Source organism: Silene latifolia, chromosome 1 (genome assembly GCF_048544455.1).
Source record: "Silene latifolia isolate original U9 population chromosome 1, ASM4854445v1, whole genome shotgun sequence".
In the NCBI taxonomy this organism is placed as follows: Eukaryota; Viridiplantae; Streptophyta; class Magnoliopsida; order Caryophyllales; family Caryophyllaceae; genus Silene; species Silene latifolia.
The window spans coordinates 54876971-54883812 of NC_133526.1; the positions used below are offsets into that span (position 1 = coordinate 54876971).

The following is a 6842-nucleotide window of genomic DNA, read 5'->3' on the forward strand; positions in this document are numbered from 1 at the left end:
AAATTGATCTAATACGCATAAAATCAATTCTATAATTGACAAAACTTGACATATTGCTATAATCTCCGTATAAAATAACAATATGCAAAAGAACAAATTGAAAACGAAAACAAAAACAGCCGCAAGACACGTTTGGCCGCACGGTATTCAAGACAGAAAAATCGTTTCAAGATCGTTTTTATGAAAAATCACAATGAAAATTTACGTGGCCTCGCTCTGATACCACTTGTGGGGTAATATCCGTATAAGACCCTTTAAATTTAAGGATTATAACGTAAATTTAACATGTGAAATATGGTCATAAACGAAAAACAATGAAAAACGATAAAGATTAAGAATCAACCTCGGGTCCTTTGATGTGCGGCGTAAAAAAGAATGAAATCAACAGAGATTTCCTCCTAATCGTTGCACCCAAGACCGTCTGAGACTATGCCCTTGTGCTAGAAATGCTCTCTAATTGACTTGCAATATCGAGAGAGCTATTGTGAGGTTATTCGATGTGAGATCGAGGTTTTTCAGAGAAAATTGCCCTTCCAAACCCTAATTTTCATGTAAAATAAAATGCTTAGGTCAAAAGGAGAGAGAGCCTCTCCTTTTGTTGCCTCGGTCCGCGGGTCATGAGAGGAGGGAGTGGGCTTTCCACTTTCTCCTCATTTTTAACTTGTGGTCCGATCAATTCCGCTAAAATGTATATGACGGGTTTTATTATAAACTGTCATCGGTTATCGGTTATTAATACATCGAATAATAACATGGATTAGTTGAAATATTAATACATGTCCGACAAAGACAATATTGTATAATTAACTTATTCAATATACATTAATTAAATATAATCGTTTATATTTAATTTACGAATTAACTGCTTAATTCGCCTTAGCCATTATTATTTAATCCGTATTAAATAATTGTCTCAACATCGCGTTTGACTAATTACTAGTCAATAACTCCGACTAACTGGTTAGTCAAATTTGGCATCAACATGACTGTATTTTCATACTGTCACATCTCTCAAACGTATCCTATAGGTGTGACTTTTAGGGACCAGTTGATCACCGCCATCTGTATGACAATAACGTCAAACTTATCTAGCAAGCCAACCGTTATTGATAAACGTGGATCAACTGATAATAATACCAAAAGTATGCCCTTTGATCCTTTTAGAGATTTATATGTCCTTGCACTAACTGTTAAGGACACCAACCCCAACACTAAGCCCTCTCTTGCCCTGAAAGAAACCAAACATATCCCCATTGAGAGATAATGAGAAAGAGGTTGTGGTCACACACTGCATAATCATGCTATGGAAACCATCTGGAAATTTCAGCATCCTCAATAGCTGTTCCACAAACTGCCATTCCACTGTATCATATGCCTTCTGCAGGTCAATTTTAAATAAGCATCTGGGTGAGGCATTTGGTCTCTCATATAACCTTATTAGATCTTGGCATATCAGGATATTCTCCTGGATACTCCTCTTTTGAATGAATGCACCCTGATTCTGGTCTACAATATTTGGTAACACTCCTGCAAGCCTGTTACATAACAATTTAGATATGATCTTGTACACAACATTGCAACATGCTATGGGCCTGAATTGAGTAACATTCTGAGGTCTCTCACACTTTGGTATCAAGGTAAGAGTGGTGGCATTGATTTGTGTCAGTAATCTCTTCTGATTGAAGAAATCCTGGACTGCTCCAATCACTTCTCCCCCTACCTCTCCCCATGCATCCTTAAAGAACTTGCTCGTATACCCATCTGGTCCAAGTGATTTAATATCTGGTATACTGAACAATGCATCTCTAATCTCCTTCCCACTGACAGGTCTCATCAAGGATGCACAATCATCTGAACTGCACACAGGTCTCTGCTCAATTATTCTTTTATGGATCTTGCTAATAGCCTGACTGGTGCCAAGTAGTCCTTCATAATAATCAAGGAATGCAGTTTGAATTTGGTCAGGGGTATCACAAACTCTCCCAGCAGTATCCTCAATTCTAAATACCTTATTCCTATGGTTTCTCTTCTTGAGCAATCCATGAAAGAAGGCACTATTTGAGTCCCCATCTTGTACCCATTTATGCTTTGCCTTTTGAGCTAGATAGCTATCTCTAGCTGCAGATAGCTCTTTCAGACTGGCAGTAGCTTCTGATTCAAAAGCTCTCTTCTGCATATCTGATGGATCTTTACCTAGCTGCTCTTGTAAATCCTCTATCTGCTTCTGTTTGATATCAGCTGCTTGTTCAATGTCACTAAATTTCTCCCTGTTCAGTTGCTTTAAAGCAGGCTTCAGCAGCTTCAATTTCTTAACAAGCTTAAACATTGGAGTCCCATCTACTCTAGACTGCCAGGTATTTCTCACAAGAGGAATGAACTCCTTGAATCCACCCCACATATTGAAATACTTGAAGCATTTCTTGCCCTGCACTTGCTTGTTGCTACTCACAATACAAGGTGTATGATCATACAAACCCTCTGGAAGAAAGTGAGCATACAAGTCTTTCAGATGATCACACCAGTCCTTATTGATCAAAACCCTGTCCAATCTGCTATATATCCTCTCCTCAGGCTGTTGTTTGTTGTTCCAAGTATATAGAGCACCAGTAGCTGCTATGTCCAGACACCACGATCAGCTACACACCCCTAAATGGCTCCATTTCAGAATGAGGCACATTTCCACCAACTCTCTCATGTGCTGCCAATACACAATTAAAATCTCCTGCTATAGCCCATGGTCCAACAATATTCCCTGCAATTCTCCTCAAGTGTCCCCAAAGGGGAGCTCTATCATTAATACCATTGAAGGCATACACCATTGTCAGATAGAAAACAGTCTTACTCACTAAAGATTCTACCTTCATATGGATGAATTGAGCATTGTATTCCAGAAAATGGACCCTAAAAGACCTAGGCTGCCAAAGAATCCAAATCCTACCTCCATTGTGATATCCACTATTAGTAGATATACTCCAATTATTAAAATTATTTACAGCTTTATGAAAAGCTTTGCTCTTTATTTTAGTTTCTAATAGGCCAAAAAGATCTACTCCTTTATTTTGCAAAAAGAAATTAATAGCTTTCTGTTTACCAACTCTATTCATTCCCCTCACATTCCAGAACCCTATACTATCCATTAGATAAAATAAGAGGGTTACCACTACCATTTCCAGCTGCACCAGCTTTACCAGGGGACTTAAGAACCTCTCTGTCTTTCTTGTCTTGGCTAATGAGGCCATCTTCTTCACTTGTCATAGGTGAGCTTTTCAAGCTCTCATTGTTGCTATTTCCTTGTTCTTTTGATGGAGCATCATCCATTTTCTTTTTCCATTGAAATTCCAACTTCTTCCTATCATCCTTCCGGCAATAGTGATCAACCATAAAACATGTCTCATGCAATCGGGGAGCTCTCATGGTCTTGTCAAGATTGAAAGTGATGGTTTCATCTCCCACTTTAAGGGTGAGCTCTCCATGCTTCACATCGATCACCGCTCCCACGGTGTGAAAGAAAGGTCTTCCTAAGATAATAGGAATGTTGGAGTCTTCTTCCATGTCAACAATAACGAAATCCACCGGGATGAAGAATTTTCCATTTCTCACGGGAACATCTTCCCATACCCCTAAAGGTGTCTTTGTTGATCTATCCGCCATTTGAAGCGTGATGTTGGTACATTTGAGTTCTCCCATTCCTAGCCTCTTGCTAAACGAATATGGCATGACACTAACACTTGTCCCAAGGTCACATAAAGCTTTGTTGATTGTAGTGTCACCAATAGTGCATGGAATAGAGAAACTTCCCGGATCCTTGAGTTTTGGAGGTGAACTCCCTTGAAGGATGTCACTACTCACCTTAGTAAAGGCAATAGTCTCAAGCTTCCGGATTGATTTCTTCTTTGTAAGGATGTCCTTCATGTACTTTGCATAGGCCGGAACGTGATTGATCAATTCCGTGAAAGGAATCGAGACTTCTAAATTATTAACAATTTCCATAAATTTTCCAAGTTGGTCATCAAACTTAGGCTTAGCTTAACGACTCAGGAATGGAAGTCTAATCACAATGGGCTCCTTCTCTTTGGCCTTTTCTTCACTTTTCTTTGAAACTTCTTGATTGGTGGGTTCTTCTTCCCTAGAGTTTTGCACAACTCTCTCCTTGTCACTAGCTTCCACAACTTCATCCTCAACTTGCTTCTTTGGCCCTTCATATCTCGTACCACTCCTCAACTGAATGGCAGCAACCGTTTCATGTCTTGGGGGATTACTTTGAGGTGGTAATTACCCCTTTTGTCTTTGATAGCTTGAAGATGCTAGTTGGGTCATTTGAGTTTCCAACATTTTTGTGTGGGCTAGGATATTATTGATGGTGATGTCTTTTGCTTGGCTATCTTTTTGCATTGAGTGAAAAATTCTTGTTGATTCTTTTGCATTTGGAGGACCGCTTTTTGAACATCAAAACCTTGGTCATTTTGTTGATTGTATGGAGTTTGATTTTGATAACCTTGGTTTTGGTTGTAAAAGGGTCTTTGATTTTGGTTTCCCATGGGAGGTGGGGTGTATGTTGCTTGAGGGTTTTGAACATTTTGGCTTTTGTATGAGAGATTTGGGTGGAATTTGGTGTTTTCATTGTAATAGTTAGAATAAGGGGTACCACTTTTGTATGCTTCAAAAGCATTCACTTGCTCATTTGTTCCCCTACATTCACTTTGGTCATGTCCCAAAGTTCCACAATTCTCTCATATCCCACTTGGGATTGATGAAGATGCCACTATGGCATTAACATGATGCTTTGGTGATTTTGAGGCTTCTTCAAGCTTAGCCATAGCCTTCTCAAACTTCAAGTTGATGGTATCAATATGAGCACTAAGTTGAGCACCCAATTGAGTAATAGAGTCCACTTCATGCTTTTCTCCTCTAGTAGCCTTGCGAGGTCTACTATATTGTGAATTATGGACCGCCATTTCCTCAATCTTGTTCGAAGTTTGATTATCGTCAACTTCGGTTGACATACCATTTGATCCCATGTTGAGAATGTTTCTTGAGTCTTCATAAAGACAATTCCAAAATTGTTGTACCAAGAACCACTCGCTAAGTCCATGATGAGGACATGAGCGACAAATTCCTTTGAATCGCTCCCAAGCTTCATACAAAGATTCTTCGTCCCTTTGCTTAAAACCCGTAATTTGAGCTCTTAGCATGTTAGTCTTTTCCGGAGGGTAGAATGTTTTGTAGAAAGCTAGAGCCAACTTCTTCCAAGAGTCAATTCCAAGAGTAGCCTTATCAAGGCTCTTCAACCATTGCTTCGCGGTACCAATTAGAGAAAAAGGAAATAAGTCCCATCGAATTTGTTCTTGAGTCACTCCGGTTTGTGAAATCGCATCACAATAGTTGCAAAAAGTCTCCATGTGAAAATAAGGGTCTTCACTAGGCATCCCCCCAAATTGGCTTCTTTCGACTAATTGGATAAATGCGGATTTTGCAATGAAATTTCCGGTTAAGTGTTGTGGTGTGGGAGTTCCATTGGGTAGGTTCTCCTCGGTTGGTACGGAATGTGATGAAAACTTAGGCATTGTGGGGTGATTGTGTGGTTGATTTTGTGTTGGGTTCTCCTCACCTTCTCTTGCGAAAGGGTTGATGAACTCAATAGTGTTTGGTTGAATATCTACAACCTCACCAATACTTCTCAAAGTATTCCTAGCAAATCTTCTATTGGTTGTCAAAGTCCTTTCAATTTCGTGATCAATGGGTAACAAGTTAGCTTGTGATCTTCTAGACATGCAAAATATCAAACAACTCGAAAACAATTAGAATAAACCTTGAGGAGTTTTACTTCCCCAAGGCAAAGAAAGACACAACTAATAATAATCAAAGAAAATCAAATCAAGTTAATACCGTCCCCGACAACGGCGCCATTTTTGGTCGGTCCGCTTTGAGTTTAGATTTCGGTTACTTGTCGTTAGGAGCACTTAGAACAAAATAATATTTATAACTTCACAAACAACTCTACTACTAGTAAAGAGGCAAGTAAAGGTCGGATCCCAAGGGACGGGTATTGATGTAGGATTTTCGATTGCAAGTAGTGGTGTCTAGGGGTGTCACAATTTTGGTTGAGATAAGAAGATCACTAAACTAAATAACTATAAAAGTAAACAAGCAAGATGACTAAAATGAGATGTAAACAATTGATTAAAAGCACTAGGGTATCATGGGTTCATAGGGGATTCATGGGAATTGATCATACAAACATATTCTCAAATTATAAGCAAGCAATTATTGTTGTGATAGGATCGAGTTGGTTTATATCTTACAATCCTAGGAAGGTTTGGGTCCCGGAGCCGAATCGATTAGATTGTACAACACTTACAAGTCGACTTAATCCTCCCTACTCAACTATATGCATGGTCTAATGAGACTCAAGTTGGTTTATGTCTTACAAGTCTCATTGAAAAGGTAAGTGATGGATAAAAAATGCAAGGATTCATAGGCTCGCATTTCATCAAACATAACATGTGCATAAGTTGAGATCACAATAAGCAAGCAAATAAATTATGTGAACATATTAAATTAAGCATGAATCATCCCCCATGTTGGTTTCCCCTATTTCCCCATTAACCCTAGTTAAGGAAACTACTCACTCATTATCAAGTTTGACATGTTAACAAGGTTGTCATTCATATTAACAAAGCAAAATATGATGAATAACTGAAGATGATTAGCAATAATTAAAAAGGAATTAAGATAATTATACCTAATGATGATTCCAAAATAATAATGCAAAGAATAATAGAAGTACTTGATGATTGATGGAAGGTTGTTAATCTCCCAATAAACCCAAATAATCTTCAATT

At 38.6% G+C, this 6842-nt stretch overlaps 1 non-coding gene across 1 annotated transcript; it reads left to right on the plus strand.

Moving 5' to 3' along the window:
• Positions 1 to 5085: 5085 nt before the first annotated feature.
• On the plus strand, positions 5086 to 5192 carry LOC141618414 (small nucleolar RNA R71). The gene has a single exon (XR_012531384.1). It is a non-coding gene; the product is annotated as a small nucleolar RNA R71 (small nucleolar RNA).
• The last annotated feature ends 1650 nt before the right edge of the window (positions 5193 to 6842 follow it).